The 20,656-nt window shown below is 41.2% G+C and overlaps 1 long non-coding RNA gene across 1 annotated transcript; it reads right to left on the minus strand.

The window, feature by feature from the left end:
* Positions 1-6,239: 6,239 nt before the first annotated feature.
* On the minus strand, positions 6,240-15,786 carry LOC115285663. Its single transcript, XR_003905635.1, has 3 exons — positions 15,754-15,786; positions 6,642-6,700; positions 6,240-6,529 (listed from the first exon to the last, which is right to left on the minus strand). It is a non-coding gene; the product is annotated as an uncharacterized LOC115285663 (long non-coding RNA).
* Positions 15,787-20,656: the final 4,870 nt, after the last annotated feature.

Consider the following 20,656-nt stretch of genomic DNA (forward strand, 5'->3'; position numbering starts at 1 on the left):
AACTCACTCCAAACACAAAGAACATTAAAAGAATTGTTAGAGAATTTCTGTTCCATTATCTGGTAATAAATGAGAAAATTTGGATAAAATCAAAAAGTGCTCTTAAGAAAAGATAAGTTATCAGTATTAACAACAAGATCAGTTTTGAAAAAAAATTAGCATTTGGCTGGACAGATAGATAAACAGACACACACACACACACACACACACACACACCGGTCTTTGAATGTGTTATATTACTAATTAGAAAATATGATAAAAAAGTTAACATCCAGCAATTCTATAAGGTTTATGCCCAGGAGACAAATTACCCAATGATTAAGTTGGTAATCATATCTTCAGCTATAATAGGTTATGCCATATTTTTTTTCCAAAATGATTATGTTATACCCCCACCAGCAATGCATAAGAGTTCCAATTGCACCAACAGCTGGTATGGTCATACTTTCCATTTTTGCCAAGTTGGGGGATTTAAAATTTTATATTGTGGTTTTAATTTGCATTTCCCTGATAGCTAATGAGGTGGAGCATTTTCCATATGTTCAATGAGTTTTAATATTTCTTCTTGTACAAAATGTATCTTCAGTTGTTTTTTTATTGGGTTCTTTGTCTTCTTCTTGGTTTATAGGTTTATGTATATGTATTAAATACTAACTCTTTGTGGTTACATCTATTGGGAATATCTTTTCTCCTTGGCTTGTCTACTCACTTTCTTCATGGTACCTTTTGATGAACATAAGTTCTTAATTTTAATGTGGTTGAATTTATTAATCTTTCTATTTCTGGTGTTTGCTTTTTATATCTTGTTTGAGAAATCTTCCAAACCATGGAAGTCATAAAGATATTCTCCTATATATGTTCTTCTAAAAACTTTTAAATCTTGCCTTTCATGTTAGTGTTACATACAAATTACTATGATATAAGTACTATTATTAGCATTAAGGGGCTTACTGCTCTAACAAACATATCAGGTAGTTATAATTATTATCCCATTATCCTATTTTACAGATAAAGAGACAGGGCACTGAGAGATTAAATAAGTTGACCAAGGTCATCTAACTAGAAATGGTGGAGAGGGAAATTGAACCTGAATTCATTCTATTAACCACTATCTGGTAAATTTCAAATTTATTACTTTAATAACTTTGTAATGCTACTTTTGGTATATGGAAATATAAACAATTTTATACATGGATTTTATATCCAGTATCCTTGCTGTCTTATAATTCTCTTAATTTCACTGTATATTCTGTGGGATTTAGCATATAGACAGTAACTGCAAATTACCATATTTACAATTCTTCCATTCATGAATTTTTATTCATCTTAGTTTTGTAGTCTTATTGTGAACCTTTCAAAGTTTTTTATATAGGATTAGAATTCCTAGTTCCTTGAGCATTCAAACTGTTTATAAATTTGGGCCTAGTATTTTCTTTAAGGATAATCTTTTTTTAACTAAGAATCAATGTGTAGTCATCAAGACAGTATGGTACTGGCACAAAAACAGATACATAGATCAATAGAACAGAATAGAAAACCCAGAAGTGGACCTACAACTATATGGTCAACTAATCTTTAACAAAGCAGGAAATAATATCCAATGGAAAAAGACAGTCTCTTTGGGGCATCTGGGTGGCTCAGTTGGTTAAGCATCTGACTCTTGATTTCAACTCAGGTCATGATCTCACTGTTCATTAATTCGAGCCCCGCATCAGGCTCTGCTCAGTCTGCTTAGGATTCTCTCTCTCCCTCTCGCTCTGCCTCTCCTTCGTTCGTGCTTTCTCTCTGTGTGTGTCTCTCTCTCTCAAAAACAAATAAATAAGCATTTTAAAAAAGACAAATCTTCAAAAAATGGTGCTGGGAAAACTGGACAGCAACGTGCAGAAGAATAAAACTGGACCATTTTCTTAAACGACACACACAAATAAATTTTAAATGTATTAAAGACCTAAATATGAGACAGGAAATCATCAAAAACCTAGAAGAGAACACAAGCAGCAATCTCTTTGTCCTCAGCAAGAGCAACTTCTTATTAGACACGTCGCCAAAGGCAAGGGAAACAAAAGCAAATGTGAACTGTCAGGGCTTATCAAGATAAAAAGCTTCTGCACAGCAAGGAAACAATCAACAAAACTGAAAGGCAGTCCATGGAATGGGAGAAGATATTTGCAAACAACATATTGGATAAAGGGTTACTTTCCAAATCTATGAAGTTATCAAACTCAACACCCAAAAAAACCCTGGAGCCTGTTTCGGATTCTGTGTCTCTCTCTCTCTCTCTCTCTCTCTCGCTCTCTCTCTCTCTCTCTCTCTACCCCTCCCCTGCTCGTGCTCGCTCTCTCTCTCTCTCTCTCTCGCTCAAAAATAAATAAACATTAAAATAATATTATAGATAAAATTAACCACACAAGAAACACAGGGGTTGGCAAGAATGCAAAGAAAGGAGAACACTCTTGCACTGTTGGTGGGAATGCAAACTGCTGCAGCCACTTAGGAGGTTCCTCAAGAAACTAAAAATAAAACTAGCCTGTGATCCAGCAATTACACTATTAGGTATTTACCCAAAAGAAACAAAATACAGATTCAAAGGGGTACATGCACCCCAATGTTTACAGCAGCATTATCAACAATAGCCTAACTATAGAGAGAATCCAAATGTCCATTGACTGATGAATGGATAAAAAAAAGACGTTACACACACACACACACACACACACACACACACACACACACACAGAGTGAAATATTACTCAGCCATCAAAAAGAATGAAATCTTGCCATTTACATTGATATTTATGGAACTAGAATATATTATGCTAAGCAAAGCAAAAAAAAGTCAATCAGAAAAAGACAAACACCATCTGATTTCACTCATATGTGGAATTTAATAAACAAAACAGATGAACATATGATAAGGGGGAAAAAAGAGAAGAGACGGAAACAAACCACAAGAGATTCTTAATGACAGAGAACAAACCGAGGGTTGATGGAGGGAGGCGGTGGCTAGATGGATGAGGGGCCCTAAGGAAGGCACTTGTGAGGAGCACTGGGGGATGTGTATAAGTGATGAATCACTGAATTCTACTCCTGAAACCAATATTGCACTGCATTTTAACAAAAAATTAAATTTTAAAAAAGGGGTAAATAAATAAACAGAATAGTTAAAGGTTAAAAGTTCGATAATTTGTATAACACACACAAAAAAAGAATTCATATCTTTCATGAACATAGATTGATTCGCATTTACTATATTATCTTGAGTCAGTTTGGGTCATTTATATTTTCTGTAAATATTTCCACTGATTTCAGATATATTATTGTAAAGTGTTCATTCTATTCCATTTTAGTGTCTTATAAATCTTGGTTCTATTTGTAATTATGTCTTCTTTCATTCCCGGTTGATTCTGTTAATGCATTCTCTTTTTTCTTATTCTATCTTACCAAAATTTTGTCATTTTTTAGACTTTTCAAAAAAATAAATTTAATGTTATTCATCTGATCTATTATATCTTTGTTTTTTACTCCATTAATTCTATTCCTTAGTATTTATTGGATTCTATTGTATAAAATGTCTGTGTTTTTACCCTTTTCATTTTAATGTAAACATTTAAAGCTATAAGTTTCTCTCTAATATTAGTTTAGCTAAAACAAGCAAGTTTTGGTATATAGTATCTTATTTTTCAGTCCTAAAGAATTTCAATTATCATTTCTTTTTTGTCCCATGATTATTTAGAAGTATGTTTTTGAACTACCAAACAGATATGATTTTTATTAAATATCTTTTGTGGTTTGTTTTCTGATTTAATTAGACTAAATTAAATTATTTTAATATTATTAATTATTCAGAATATGCTCGGTATAATAATAATTTGTTAGGTGGACCCAGGTTTAATATACCTTCCTAGAGGTGGAATGTTTTATCAGTAGTCATCCTCTGTTTCTCTAGGAATGCTTTTTTCCTTAAAATCTTTCTTCTGGTACTGCCAGATCTCTTTAGTTAGTAAATAACTGGTATATTTTTCCATTCTTGTCAGTGCCTTTATGTCTTAGATGGATCTCATAAACACTTTATGGCTAGATTTTATTTTTCTAGTCTAATATGTATTTTTAAATAAATAAGATATCACTTTATTGCAATTATGGATTTTTTACTTATTTCTACCATATTATGCTTGTGCTTTTTATTTGGCTTTCTTTTTCTATTTTTTTCTTTAATTTATTTTCCTTTTTTTGGATTAGTAGGGGTTTGGAGTTTTGTTTTTAATTTCTTATTTTATTTCTTCATATACTGACTTGGAAATTCTGTACTTCATTTCTATACTTCTAAAGGGTTATTCTTTACATTTTTACAGATAACTCTAACTGAAAACAGTTTAGATTATAGCAGTACTTTTACCTTTCTCCCAAATCATTAAAGAACCCTTAGAATGTGTAAAATCTGCTCCCTCCATTCCCAGCTTATTTGCTCTTATGTGACAGTATTTTAGTTTTATTTTGTTCTCTTTTAAATATTACTAATTGGGGGACACCTGGGTGTCTCAGTCAGTTAAGAGTCCGACTCTTGAAAAAAAAAAAAAGAGTCTGATTCTTGGTTTCAGTTCATTCATGATCTCGGTTTGTGAGTTGAGCCCTGCACGCCAGGCTCCGTGCTGCCAGTGTGGAGCCTGCTTAAGATTCTCTTCCCCCACTCCTCAAATTTTTAAAAAAAAAAAATGTTTTTCAACATTTTATCCAGCATTTTTGATGTTCTGTACTATATGGTTTTTCTAGATATCTAGTCACCCATATTCCCAAAACTGGGAATCACATCACTGGGTTTTGCCATAGAACACCTTTTTTCCTTCCTTTCTTCCCTGCTTCCCTCCTTCCTTCCTCCCTCCTTCCTTCTTTCATTTTCCTTCACTTCCCTTCCTCTCCTTCCCTTTTCCGTTCTTCATTCTTTCTTTCCTTCCTTTTTTCCTTCCTCTGTTCAAAAGTATGGAGAGGAAGTCTGACTCCTTTAACTGGAAAGTCTTTCATTCTTAGGCAAATACTAGGAAAAATATTATCTCAGGCAATAGCACTAGGGATCTGACCTGATTACAACAATTTGACACCACATTCCAAACACTGGTTTGCATTTGAAATAAGAATTACAAATGGCTATTTCCAGCAATCCTATTTCTCATGTGTTTGTCCTTAGATGATTAAACTGGTCACTTCTAAGGAATAATTGGCCAGGGTTTAACTGAGGGCGATGTGAAAGAGCATTTTATTATTCGGTGAGTAAATGCTTAGTCCGTTGGGAGGATTTAAAGGGAAGGAAAGTGGAAGCAATTCTGGGAGGGAGAGATGGGAACAGTACCTTTTCCCAATGGGACCGAGGTTGGGATGCGGCTGAGCTTCCAGTATCTGGACAAAGAGCAAACGTTGGGCAAAGAGAGTGGAACAATGGAATGTCTAGAAGCTAATAGGTGTGAGATGAGTTAGGAGGTGATCTCTTCTCTGGGGAAAGTCTCGTGGACCCACGCAAGAAGAACCTTGTTTTCCTTCTTTGATTTGGAAATTCAAAGGGTGATATTTGTATGAAGACATATGAGAACACCAACCTTTTACTTAAATTCTAGAATTTTAAGGTATATTATGGTGTGTATGAATCAAAATTATTTATAACCTATTTTCAAGTGAGGAATGACCAACTGCTCAACAGGATGCTTACAAGGCAGACGGAATGAGGGGATGTGTGCCACATAAATTATGTACTTTTCACAGTAGCTATTATTTTGAGTATCAACTCTCTGCCAGGTACTACACTAAGCACTTCACATATACTAATTCTAATCCGAGAGAGAGAGAGAGAGAGAGAGAGAGAGAGAGAGAGAACAAAAAACAACTTGCAAGGTAGGTAATATTTGCCACATTTTACAGAATCAACTTAGTATCCTTGGGGAAAGAATATTTCTAGTGAGAAGGTAAAGTCATATATTTGTGAATTTTTTAATCATCCAATTGAACTCTTTTGCAGTTAGTTGTTTTACTAGAAAATGCAACTAAACCACAGTAGTCACTTACAACAAACCCTTATCTGCAGTCCCCAGCCCTGCTACTGTTTGGTCCCAAAGTCCTGAAGGCAGAGCTGGCCTCAGGGACACACTGCAGCGCTCAGGCAGCACTTCAGGATGAAAACTGCTGGAGTAATCGAGAGCTTCCAGATGTTTGCCGAAATTAGAAGGGGCACATAAAAGCATAGAGTTGGCAAAAGAGGTCTAAGAAGATGCATTTAATGGGCCACATTCAAGCAGCCTCTTAGTGAGAGCGCTATGGTGACACTGCAGCGCTGGCCAATCACGCTGATTGCCCAGGAGACTGCCGGCTACAGTGGCGTCTTCACGCGGCTCCGCACAGGGCTGGCCCCGGGTTTGTTTTACTCCGATGGGGCCAAGTGGTCAGAGTCCAGGCATGCGTGCCAGATTCCTGGATTTGGATTCCACTCCAAATTGTGTCACCTTGGGCAAAGGATATAAATCTCTCTGTGCCTCCGTTTGTTCATCTGAGAAACACGGACATTAAGGTTACTTAGCTGTCAGGACTACATCACATGAAAGAGGAGAATAGCCATGCTTGGGGCAGGTCACCCAAGCTCTGGGGAAGGAGACACTCACCGACGGTAACCAGAACCATGGACCTGTGCACAGTGCGCTTTGTATATCTCACATGTGCTCTGTGGAAAGAGCCAGGAAACAAATGTATAAATTTACGGTTCTATAAACTGGTTCTGCACACTGGTTTCCAAAGAACTTTCCTCTGCGTCCAGCATGGCCACCTGGACAGGAAGTGCTGATGCCACGCCCTGACCCAGACACACTGCACTAGAGAAACGAATGCTTTGAGAACCGAGGCCGGGTAGAGACCCCCCCCCACTCCACTGAACACAGGTTTATGATACAGGCTGTTGCCATTTCTCCTCCCTTGCTGCTTTCTAAACCCCAGAATTTTGTTTCTTTTTTTTTGTCAATATCACAGTAATATTCTCTTTTTTCCTTTCCTTTCTCACAAAGTAGGTGAACCCCCCAGCAGCTGTATACAGCCTATAGTATACAACTAGAAAGCAACAGGGAAATTCCTTTTACATTGCCTGTAAGGATCATCTATAAATATTACCAAGGGGAAGCATCTCCGTGAGGAAAAACATGAGTGATATGCGGTCGTGAATGTTCCTGAAGAGTATGACCCGGCTGTGCTGGTTTCCTGTTACTAAGAAAGCATTCCATGGAAACAGCCCAGGGCCCTCTAATGTTCTGGAAAGGGCTCTCTGCAGTTGTTGATAAGTACGACATTTTTAGAAGGAGAAAAAGTGAAATCCAGAGCTTCAAGGGTGTCTAGAACAGAATGTTCTCTCAAATGAGCAAACGTCCATCCCTGCCTTCTCTGCACCTGCTCTCCAAGGAGGTATCTGCCTCTTCCCACTCGGCTCTCAGATGCTCTCAGCCCTCTCCTCCAAGAAGTTGCTTCTTTGCCAGGCAGATTTCTCACGACTTTACTAATGCTCGGGGAAGAAAAAGGCATTGTGGAGAGGCTGGAGTAGGGTGAGGTTACAGAGGGGCTATCAAACAGCTAACCCATGGAGGCAACCTGAGAAACAGAAGGGGATCCAAAGCAACATTTCCAGCTCTGTGACTTCTCCTCCTCCCTCCCCTCCTTCCCATCTTCCCCTCTGTCCTCCTGCTCCTCCTCCTCCTTCTTCTCTGAGAAATATAAGAACTTGAATTATTTTGAAATAACTATTGGTAGCTGGACTGTGTTCACTTGACCACAACACTGCTCTGGGACAGAACCACAAGGGTCTCAGCCCTTTTAATGTGTTACATAATAAAAAGGAAACCATGAGATGTTAAATCAGCTTCAAAACAAGTTTCTTCCCATAACCTCCTGGACAACATCCCAAGCGAAGTCTCTGAATTGGCAGGATGAGATGAACATTGCCCAATAATTTAAGACTATTCTTATTTATGTAGAAAAGCCAGCCATGGGTAAAGGTACTAGAAGGCTGTTTTGTGGCAGGTAGAAAGCCATCAAAACAAAACAAAACAAATTAAAATGTTTCTTTTGAAGCAAATGAACCAGAACAGATTGGTGAAAAATAGATATACAATGGCATTTGCAACAAAACTTTCAGGATGGTGCTTGTTTGAGAAGAAATGTTGTTGGTCCTGTTGCCCTTTAAAGTTGCTTTATGCTGGGGGTGGGGTGGTTAGGGGGTACTTGGGTCGCTCAGTCAGTTAAGCCTTAGACTCTTGATCTTGGCTCAGGCTGTGATCTCACGCTTCATGGGTTCAAGCCTTCAGTCAGGCTCTGCGCTGACCAGCTGACCGCGCAGAGCCTGATTGGGATTTTCTCTGCCTCTACTGCCCTCTCTCTCTCTGTCTCAAAATAAGTGAATAAACTTAAAAAAGTTTTTAATAAAATAAAATTGCTTTGCGAGTAGGATATGAATCAGGGGATGTGTCCACACAGTTCCAAAAACATGACTAAACCAATTTAATTCAGTTACAAAAGTTCGCTTTTGCACACATAATGTCAATTGCTTAAGTATCTGGAATCCTTTATCTATTTAATTTGAGCTTTTTTAGCAAAAGCAGGTAAATGTAGCCAAATTTTATAATGAGGTGAATTTTCAGTCTCACATGTTAACCTTAATTCTTTCTTCCACAATCTGTCAAGAGCATCCAGAGTGATCCTAGATCCTTTTAAATAAAATCATAGAAATAATGTTCTATGCTTATGTCACAGTTTCTCTAAGTGGTTCCAAATATACAAGATATTCTCATCGTGTACTAAAAGCTCTTTGTCATTGAAGACTGAATACAATTACAAAAAGAAAATACAAATATAATATAATGTCAATATATTTGTAATAGAATCCAAATCTGTCACTCTTTCCTTATAACATTATAAAATATAATACATTCCTCAGAAAACGTCACAACTTGTGTATGTAGCAAAAACACACCAGAAACAGCATTTTGAAAACACCAACGACAGCATTGTTAAAACGCTCAGAGACTATGCTTTTAATATTCTCTATTAGGGCCTCTCAGCTCCCATAATTTCCCCCAAATAGCATTATGAAGTCATGTAAGGGTAGTCAGACTGAAACAAAATTATTGAAAATATCCTCCAAAAAAATGAGAAGATGCCAAAAATCACACAAGGACTTAATAACCATAGTATTTACAATGGAAAATAATGCTTCTGCCAGAAACAGTACTCTGTTTTTATTAGCCAGGCATTTTTTTCATGTTTAATTTTATATACAGGCTTTTTGCCTGGATTTATCATTAAATTATTTTCCTCTCAACCCCCTCTAAGTTGCACTCCCCTGCTTTCATCCATACCAAATCATTTGGATTCGGCATCAAATAAAATAAGCAATAAAAATAAAAGCTAACTTCTATATAATGGTGATTGGGTCCAGTTCTCATCATTGAAACAAGCCTAGGAACTAGATACTATTAGGTCACTTTTTACCAATGAGAGTGCTGAAGCACAGAGAGGTTAAGTAATTGCCCAAGGTAACGCAGCTGCTAGGCGGCAGAGCTGAGGTTTGAACCGAGGCAGGCTGGCTGTAGAACCCATGCTTTCTCACTTTCAGGGGAGCAGCTCCATGGTTTTAGTCCCAATTCATCAATTTTGGAAGTAATGGGACCTATTTTCCCTTTGGATAAATCTTTCCCAAGCACAAGTAGATTCGTGTCTTAGCATCTGTACCCAAAGGCACAAAGGCAGATGCAGAAAACAAAAAACAAAAAACAAACAAAAAACCCACAAGGATATTGCTTCTAATCCTGAAAGATGCAAACTGCTTGAGTAAGAGGAAGTTGGAGACATTCCATCTGTCATTTGACAAGGGGAAGAGCGAAACTCCCACTGGGGCGTCTTCTCAGGGCTGTCCTCGCCGTCTGACTCCCACCGTGTGCACACTGACGGGGAAGGAAGCACCATGCGCTGGGACTCTGGTGCTGAGGGGGGCGGGGGGGCTCCTCTGAAGGTTAAATGTGGGCTCTGCTGCCACACATGTCCCCTCCCTTCCAAGGCAGGCGGGACAGGTTAGCCAGTGTCCCCTGAAACAAACCAGCCCCACATGCTCCTCTGGATGGCTCCCCAACACCCCGCTTCTCCCAACTTTTGTTAGTTTCTCTCTGTGCGATACCTAGGAGGGAAGGGTCGTGTCTTCAAAGCCCAGAGTTCAAAGGAGCTTCCCAAGGTAACCCAGACAAAAACCTGGACGTGAACAGGTGAGCAGGCCTTTGGCCAGGCAGGCTGGGCCAGGTATGGCCTGCTTTGGTTCCCACTCCCTGTGGCACCTCTCACATCCTGATCTCATCCCTCATTCCATAGCATTTATCCATCCCTCCCGGCTACCTCATGCTGTTGTGCACATGATGGATCAAACACAATTCTGGTCCCTTAAAATGCTCCCAGCTCAGGTGAAATGAGACATAAGCTAACAGTAAAATACAATGTGGTGAGCAGTATTATACTACAGTTTTTTACAAAGCCCCAAGGGAGCAGAAAGCAATCTGTCCCTGCCTGGGAAGCCTGGGAAAACTTCAGGCAGACGGTGGCCCTCTAATTGCAGGACAAGGTCAAGATGTGACCTTCTGCTCATTCCCAAACTGCCAGCCAGAACTGAGTCTGCCTCATTCCATAGCATCAGTGCACGCTTACCCTGCTCAGGGCCCGTAATATGCAAACAACTCACAAAAGCTGACAAGAGACCCGACTAACCTGGAGACACCTGTGATCGAGCAGGAAGAGGGGAACGTGGCAGACCATTTCAACTGAAGCTGAAGCTCATTATTTGTTTCTTCGACCAACAGTGGCTGAACACGCACTGCCTGCCCGCAGAGGGGCGGCGATGCAGGCTGGGATGCTAGGCAGACGTGCTGCCCTCCGGTGCTCGGGCGCATCCAGGAGGACAACTGTGACCTCAGAGGCACAACCACCTGTGCCAGTGCCCCAAAACACACTGGCTGCTGGGACAGTGGCTGCATGGACTGCATGTGATGGGGAGGTCTCCCTGGGGACACAGCCACTGCACAAGGAGAGGACAGGAAACCACAGAGGGCAATCCTCTGCAGAGCCAGCCTGGGGATGAACCCAGAGGAGGGGAGTACCACTGACCAGAAAGGGGGCCGGGAGGCATTCTAGGCTGCAGAGCGATGTGACCAGGCTTCTGTGTTCCTCTTCTTTTCAGTCAGAGGAGTAGAAGAGGGGAGAGGGCATGAAGGTGGGAAGAGATGGAGAAAAGAGACATTGAGGAGGTAAAATGAGCAGCCTTGGGGGGGGAGGGGCCACGGGAGACCCCGGGAAGATTCCCATCATTCTTGCATCGCTGTGAGTCTTGCACCCTGGAACTCCCCGGATGCCCCCCTTGACTGCTCCAGACTTCAGGGAGGATTTGTAGAGGGAACACCTTCTGGGCTGTGCATGTGGGGAAATATTTTCTTGCATTCATGGTTACACACAGATGTCCCATGGCAGAGAGAAGGCTAAAATTAGCTTAGGTTTTGTAGAGAATTTTGTTTCCAATTTTAAAGCCAGGGGGTCATAGCATTTATTTTTTATGCATTTTATTCTTGGCTTCCTGTGTTTTCCTGACAATAACCATGGTGCTTTTCCCCCTCAAATTTTCTTTTCTTTTCTAATCTACTTGATCGGCTTCTAATTACCAAGGTAATACCTACTTTCCATCATGCCCCCGAATCTCCTCCCTGACTACACAGTGCATTTTCTTTTTCCTTTCTTTTCCCTTCAAGTGAGTAGAACAGTGGTCTAGCTCATCATTCACAAGCAGACGAGGTGCACGGTGTAGGTGTGAAGTAACCAAAATGTCTGGACTGTGTGTGAGTTATCTACTGCTATGTGACAGATGTCCCCATACCCAGGGACGTCACGTGACCACTATTTTGTTATGTTGTCGGATTCTGTGGCTCAGGAGCACAGGCAGGAACCAATGGGAATGGCCTGTCTCTACTGAGGCTTCTCCATTTACACATCTGGCATCTGGACTGGGATGACCCAAGGGCTGAGCTCAGCAATGTCTATCAACTGCAGCACCAGAGGCATAAGGCCTCTCCGTGTGGCCTCTCACTTCAGGACAGCTTTGTTCCAGAGGGAATGTCCTGAGAACAAGCATCCCAAGAGAACCAAGTGGAAGGCTTTTGTGACCCAGCCTCAAAGGTGACACAGCTCCCCTTCTGCCACGTTGGTGGAAAGAGTCAAAACCCACCCACATCAAGGTGAGGGCTCAAAGACCCGCCTCTTAATGGGAGAAATGTCACTGAATTGGGGGCCATAATTTAAAACTGCCACAGGAGGGCGCTGGTGGGATGGCAACAGTGCTCCTGAGACTGCTGTGGGCTGCCAGTCCCACCCCATCCTACCGCTGTGCCACCTGCTCCCCCTGCTGGTCTCGGGCCAGGCTCAGCCCCTCCCCAGACTCAGCCTCTCAGAAGCTGGGGTCCTTGGCGCCTTCGTGTGTGGTGCAAGGCAGTTAAGGTGGGAGGAGGAGAGAGCTAGCTACAGCCCTCCAGGCCCACTAGGAGTTAAAGGCGCAGTAGAGGTTCTTGGGCAGGACGTCCGGTCTCTTTTCTGTGCTGAAGTGACATTTATCTGTTGCGGGGCTGCTGGGCCAGCCTATCACCCACCACAATAGTCTCACCGCCCTTAGTCCTATTCTTGCAAGTCTTTGCAAACCCCATGCTGCTCCCAGGGATCTCCTCCATTCTCTTCTTATCTATAGCCCTTTACTGGATGCATCTACAAACCTCAGAACGCTGGGCACCTCAGCTATTCCTCCTCCTGCCAGGTTACAGACCCACAGTGCCCAGTTCGCTTGCTTTTCTTTGTTTCCTTGAGAAAATTGTCCAGGGAAAAAATTATCCTCTAATATTCAGCATGGAAGAAGGGTTTTCTAGCTCTCTGCTTTTCTCTAGGATGTTTCTGGTTTCATAGAAAGCAAAGACTCCTAGGAAGTTTGGGTGAGTTCCGTATGCAACTATAAAACTCTAAGCGATAGGACAACAGTAAAAACAAAAAAACAAAAAAAAGCTTAGAGAGTCTAGCTCCTAGTCAGAGTAAATGAGGCAAATAGTATCCCCTGCTAGTGTTAATCCCAAGACTTATCAGAAAGTCAGCAACTTCTTTACAACAGAGACTGCTGGGTTTACAGTGAGTCGTCCAGCTCTGTGCTGCAGAAAAAGGCAGAGCCGGCCTGAGTGGTATCACTTTCATCTCTTGAACTGACTCAGGAGGCTTTGATATGGCAGGGCCCTGAGAGACATTGGTCACTAGCAACTCCCAGTGGTGCTGTGCCCCTGGGCTGGAGGGGCTAGAAAGTGGGGACAAAAGCAGCCCCACTGAGTCCCTGGAACACAATTTCTCAGAGAAGGTGATTCTTCCTCTTGGTCCAGCTGAAGTCAACACGATCTCCAAGGTCTGAATCAAGTCCAAGTAATTGTGCCTGGTGACCCCAGGTCACAGGAATGTCACCGGTCTCTCCACTCAAATTGCACTCATAGTTAGAGCACGTGGATAAACACCTAGCTGTGTGTGCTTCCCCAGATGTCCTTTTTCCTCACCCCATTTCTTTGCATAGATGGTGAGATTCTCGAGATAAAGGATTTAATTCACTATCACCTAGAATCCTCTCCTGCAAAGTGTGGAATTTCAATGAAAACTGACATGCAAAAAAACCATTTTGCTAGGCTACCACGTCTGGAGGAATGACTGGTTCATTGATAGAAGGCCTTTGAAGGTGAAGCAGCTCCCAGGAAGAACAAATCATCCCTCCTTGACTTGCTCAGAGTCCCCACATCCAACTCATTCTTCATGCTGAATGAGATACTTCTGCAGTGTCCAATTTATGTGATGTATGACCCTCGCTAACGATCCTTCTTTCTGTGAAGCCTCATCAAGTCTAAGTGAAATCTTCCTTCTAGCTCATTCTGGGACATCTTTCAGAATCTGGGAAGAATTCCTCTCATGGTTTTAGAAAGACCAAAAGTATTAAAGCATCCACTAATCCCTTAGTTATGGAATGTCACAACCAATGGAAAGAAATAAATGACTGCTTCTGGAAGTTCCATGATGAACCACAGAGCCTCTCCATACATTTTACAGGCTCACGGTGCGCCAAATAACTCCGGCTTCAGAGGAAAAGCTCAGAGGCAGTGATGTTTACAGAAAAGGCCAGCTGTCATTTTTTTTTAAGAGAAGAACGCCGATTTCCAGACAGCTAAACCTAAGTTATTTCATAATGGAATCATTAATCTACTCTTTGGTGACTTCTCCAACTCACTTTCCCTGCCTATAAATTACCTATAATCTCTGTGAAATTGTTTTTAACTTCAAGGTGCCTCTCGTAAATGGCCTTACCTCAGCCTCCTCCACAGATTTACGGACACCAACAGAGGGAGCTGTGCCCTCAGTGACCCTCTCTGCTGTGCTTCCTGCCACACCCTCTTTCTGGGCCCCTGAAACCGAAGCCACCAGTGGGGTGGCCAGCTCCAGAGAGAAGAGCCCAAACATAGTTGGCTCACTTCTGTGGTCCCCTCTTAAACCTGAGACCACCCTCTCCCTTGGCCCTGCTGTGGCCACTGACTATAGACCTAGCGACTCCCCCACCACATGGTGACCTGGGCAGGAGGGCTGGGCTTTCTAAACCTACCCTTTGAGCCTAGACCCATGCCATCCCATGGTGCGACTTTAATCCATTATAAACTCTGTGATAAGTGCTACCTGAAAACTTAGCACAGGCCATTTTATTTCTGAGTTCTGGAGAAACAATCCTCTCTGTGGCATAAGCCTCCCCTGTGAAACCTCTCCTGTGGGGCCCCCAGCAGGCCGGCCTCCCAGGCTCTCAGCTTCTGCACTCCAGCATCTGGACTGTCGATTCTCTGTTCATGTCCCAACTGGCAAACTCCTTCAGTTGTGCCCATTTCCACCTTACCCGAGACAGAAGCTTCTCACTCACCATATGTCGCCATCATTGTCACCAGCCACAGTTCTGGCACCAGAGAGTTTAGAGCCCTTTGCCAGAAACCCAGCGGCCATCCAGGTCTTCTGGTTCCAAGAAAGCATGCTCATGGTGGTTCAGGAGCTTTCCAATGTGGGAAAACTCTGCTGTGGCCCAGACCTCATCTTGATTCTTTTCATCACAGGGAGATGGAAATGTCAGGACAGAGGGGCTTTGCTATCGCCAAAATGAGTGACAAGGAACACCTGGACATCACCTTGAGTGGTCCAGAGCCAAATTAGCCTGCCTCCTCTACTGGGCAAATGATAGATGGGGGGTAGGGGGCTGCCACCAAAACTGAGCCTCAGCAAGGTGAGCCGGCAAGCACTCCAAATGGGGTGAGGAGCCTCTGGCCCCTTTTATTACTTTTACTAGGACTGAACTGATGGGTCAACAGTGACATCCAAGGACAATTCTCATATCATTTGGGACTGGCTCCACAGAGACACCCAATCAAAACTCTCTTATCTCATGCAGGAAATGGGGTTTTTTTTTCTTTCTATTCTTCCAGAAGCATTATAAAGGGAAGCATAAATAATTTCTAGGAAAAAAGAGACTTCTCCCACAGCACCTACAAACATCCACATCCCTTTCCTTTCCTCTGTTGCAGTCTGCAAAATCTATCTTCTGTGAAGAGGCCCATAGCCCCTCACTCTCCCTTAAGAACAAAAAGCATGGTCACTGCTGTTACTCACATTGCTCCTCATGCTGAGGAGGAATTGTTACACAGGCATTCCAGAGCTCCAAAGGGTCTCCTACAAAAATGCCAAAACATTCAGATTACACATAGGGCCAATACACAACACACATGCATGCACGCACACACACACACACACACACACACACACACACACACACACACATACATATACACACACCTCGCACTGGTGTCGGAAAATATCCCTGAAATAGGAAAGTCTTGCAATGAAAATGAATAGGTTTCCACCTATTCCGACTTTGTCCTTCCAGACAAATAGGAAGAACATTTGAAAAAAGGAGAACCACGTGATTTTGATGTTTCATGACCTAAGTCACTGTTACCAGCTTACGTAAGCATCAGAGGACGCTGGCTGATGTTTGGCTGGGCCCATCACTCACTGATTTTGCCTGTCACCCACACCTCAGCCTCCATTTCTGCATTTGTCTGTTGGAGACCATATTCATCCTAGCTTAGCAGTGTCACAGGATGCTTATGAAAGAAGGCTCTAGAAGCCGGTGTAAGGCATAACTTGCTAGAATAATGTTCACTGTTTCTGGTATTAAAGTCAAGGTCTATGGGGCACCTGGGTGGTTCAGTTGGTTAAGCATCTGACTCTTGATTTCAACTCAAGTTGTGATCTCGCTGTATGTGAGACGGACTCTGTGTTGACAACACGGAACCTACTTGGGATTCTCCTTCTCTCTTCTCTCTCTCTCTCTCTCTCTCTCTCTCTCTCTCTCTCTCTCTCAAAAATAAATAAATAAACTTTAAAAAAAGTCAAGGTCTAATGCTCAGAGGTATTAGAATGTTACATTTGTTCAATAAGATAAGGGTTCAAAACATGGCAGACTGAATGCTACACTGACTCACAAGTGATGCTTAGGACAAAAAGAATCCACGAAAAGTAAAGAGAATATGTGTTTCCTGAGGAACTGCTATGTGCCAGGCATACAATTTGTGACGCTAGCGTGGAACATTTTGTTTCACTGAGAGGAAATGGGGACTCTGAGAGGGTGGTTCATCCCTGGCGAGTGGAGAAGCTTCACCTGAAAGCCAGGTCTCCATGTCCCCAAAGGGAGAGATTTAGCAGAGAAAGAGGAGTGGAACACATCCTCATTTCTCTCTTATCAAGACCCCTGATAGTACAGAGACCTCAGGACTTTCTTACACACGTGTTTTTAACCTAGGTGGGCCTAAGTTGAGGGTCAATTTCCAGTTCCTTATCTCTATTTGCCTCCCCTCGTCCATTCTGTGACCATTTCCCCCCTAGTGAATTTCTCCTCCTCAGTTCAGCCCTTCCCAGTCTCCTTCCCCTCCATTCCCATAAGCCTCTCTGCGTGGTCCTGGTACGGCATTCCCCTGCCTTAGTGAAAGGCATCTGCTTTGTACACTCTTTCAGGAAAAATATTACTCACATCTTCCAAAAACACAGAACCAACAACTAATTATTCCACATCTGCTTTATTTCAAAAGTAAGCATGGACAAGGCCAGGGTATTATCTCCAGACTATTCTAAAAAGCTCTCGGCACTCTCAGAACTCACAAAGGATGTGTGAGCAATCGCTCAGTTCATAAAATACAACCCATTTCTGTGTGACTCCCACAGACAGCCTCACTGCCAGGATTTTGAAAGATCTTAGTAAGAAGAAATTGACTCTAACCTTCATCAGACCAAAGGCTGAGTAAATAATTAAAATTCTTTTTTTTAATTTTTATTTATTTGTTTTGAGGGAGAGCAAGAGAGAGAGAGGCATAGAGAGAGGGAGAGAGAGGATCCCAATGAGGGGCTCAAATCTCACGAACTGTGAGACCATGACCTGAGGCGAAATCAAGAGTTAGACGCTTAACCAACTGAACCACTGAGGTGTCCCAATAATTAAAATCCTTATGCCAAAGAGGGTCAAAACAAAACAAAAATAATACTCAGGTACAGAAAGGGAACAGAGAATCATTTTTAAACACATATCCCTAAAAGGCTGAAGTAAGAGAAAGAAAAGGCTGAGTAAGTGTCTTCTGTAGGATAGCAAAGTCCACCGTCACTGTCTCTTGCTTCCCTGCCCCACCACCACGTCACTCTTACTTTCTCCGTAAAGGTTCATTTCACCAGAGTCAATCAACCTAAGTCTTCCTTTCTTTTTTTCAGTTGAAAGTGATCCCTAACATGCAGTTCCCCTTGCATCTGGTTTTCAAAGTATCTGTTCTCAAAGTTTTAAAGCATGGTGGGATTGAATTAAAACTCTTACAAAGCTACTCATAACTTGGCCAACTTTGCAAATTAAAATTGATTTTTGAAAAAGAGATTCTATACTATTTGTTTTGCCAAATATTGTTGATTCATATCTCTGTTTCATTTTTAGGTTTTATTTAATCTGCTTTTGTTTATTAAAAAGTAAGATAAGTATGTGTTAAGAAAAATACTGTGAAAGAAAGAGAGGAAGGAAGGGAGGGAGGGAGGGAGGGAGGAAGAAAAGAGAAGAAAAGGGAAGGGAAGGGAGAAGAGGAGAGGAGAGGAGAAGGGGGGGAGGTGAGGAGAAGAGAAGAGAAGGGAAGGGAAGAGAAGACATGAGGGAAAGAAGGAAAGAAGATCTCCCTCAGAAACCAGACTCCCAAACTCCTTTTAAGATGTGACTGCACCGTCAGTGTTTGTGTGCCTCCAAAACTGTCCTTGCATATTCAAACCCCTGTGTATGTTTTCATATTCTTTTCACATCAAATGAGAGCATCCAGCACCCACTCTTTTGCATCTAGTTTTCCTTTACTGTAATGATACATTTCAGCACATATGAACCAAATCTTTTTCAAGACTGTGTTGTACTTAATTAGAAGAAAGAATGATAATGCATATTACCAAACCCCTACAGATCAGCATTTAAGGGATTTCCATCTTTTGCCTTTGCAGATCATACCACACCCTTGTTTTTGTGACTTACTGAACATGCAGAGCATGCGTGTGGGATGAACTCTTAGAGGGGCAACTGTATGGTCCAAGAACCTGCCCTTTGTTTGTTAGAAGCCACAGAAGTACTCTCCAAAAGCAAAGCACAAGTGTGCTCTCCTGCCAAAATATAAGTATGAGAAGCCCTTTCCTCTCATTTTGCCACACAGGCTGGTATAAGAAAATTTACTCTTTGCCCGGTTGTAGGGTGAACAACATGTGGCTTTGGTGGTGGTGGTAGAGGTGGCTTAGTCTTGTCTTTCTCTATGTATTGCCTGTATTCTTTGTCAACTTCTCTACTGAGTTTTGGAGATAGATTTGTAATCCCTGGCTTTATTTTAGTGATGTGTTCTTTTTCTGCTGTGTGTGGCAAATATTTTTCAAGTTTGATGTTGTCTTTTAATTTCTGCACTTTTTCACTTGGCGAATTTTGTTTTTATTTACATGTGCTCATACCCATTAGTCTTTTCCCTTATAGTTTCTAGGTCTTGTTTTGTTTTGCTTAGAAAGGCCTCACCCACTCTCTTGAGAGACATAAAAGAGTCTGAAGTAGATGTAGAGACAGGCTTTTGTCTGGAAGAGGAACTCTTACAATACGTCACATTGAATAATGAATTTGATGCAATCACAATAACAATCTAACCATTTTCCTTTTTAGAAACTTGGTAAAATTAATTTTTTAACATCAAAACTAAATATAAAGGAATAACCAGAAAAATAAAGAGTTGGGGGAAGAGTAGGTAGTGAGATTTGCCCTGCCAGATGTTGAGAGCGGGAAAATAATTTAAATCCAGTGGTGTGGATGCACAAATAAACAAAGAAATAGAACAAGACAGAATCAAGAATTGCAACCAAGAATCCATGAAAGTATTGAAACTTATGAATGTAACATTTCAGTAAGAGGAAAAATGAGTTACTGAATAAGATCCGGCACAAAAATCAGCTAGACTGGGGGGCAGGAGGCAGGAAGCATCTTCTACCTAACTTATTTGCAATTTGGGCAAATATTTAAATAAAAATAAAATTATAAATGTGCCAGAAAAGAATATATTTTCATAACACTGGGATATATAAAACCTTTCTAAACATGCAGAGATTTCATTAATAATAGAAGCCCAAATTTGAGTATGTGAAATGTAAGTAGTTCTGCAAAATCATCATACTCAAAATCAAAAGACACATGAAAACTGGGAGGGAAATATTTATAATCTACATCAGAATGAATAGGTATTCACAACACACACATTTTTTTTCAAATAATTAAGAAAGCCAGGAGATAAAGATAATGATAGAAATTGATATATTGGAAAGTAATAAGAAAACAGAAAAATCTAGAGCTCAGAATCAGCAAAGGTGTGAAAAAAAAAAAGAAAAAAGCATATACCATTGATGGGAAGCAATACTTGAACGTAGGTTGAATTACATGATATTGCCAAATAAATATGACCACATTTGACTTATAAAATGTCAATTTTTCAAAGATGAAAATGTACATATCCTTCAACTCAATATACTACTTTTAGAGATTAAAAAATATTCTAATGTGTACAGCAGACATTTATATGAGTTTGACTTTGTCAAATGATTTTTCTGCATTTATTGATATGATCATGTGATTTTTGTCTGTTTTTTTGTCTGTTGATATGATGAACTGTATTAATTGATTTTCAAATATTAAACCAGCTTTGCATTCCTGGAATAAAGGCCACTTAGTCATGGTGTATAATTCTTCTTATACTTTTTTTGGATTTGATTTGTTAATATTTTGTTGAGAATTTTTGCATCTGTGTTCATGGGAGATATTGATCTGTAGTTTTCTTGCAATGTCTTTGTCTGACTTTAGTATCAGGGTAATGCTGGACTCATAGAATGAGTTAGGAAGTATCCCCTCTGCACTAATCCTTTGAAAGAGACTGTAGACAATGCTATTGTTTCTTCCTTAAATGTTTGGTAGAATTCTCCA

The sequence above is a fragment of the Suricata suricatta genome, chromosome 2 (assembly GCF_006229205.1).
Source record: "Suricata suricatta isolate VVHF042 chromosome 2, meerkat_22Aug2017_6uvM2_HiC, whole genome shotgun sequence".
NCBI classification, from domain to species: Eukaryota; Metazoa; Chordata; class Mammalia; order Carnivora; family Herpestidae; genus Suricata; species Suricata suricatta.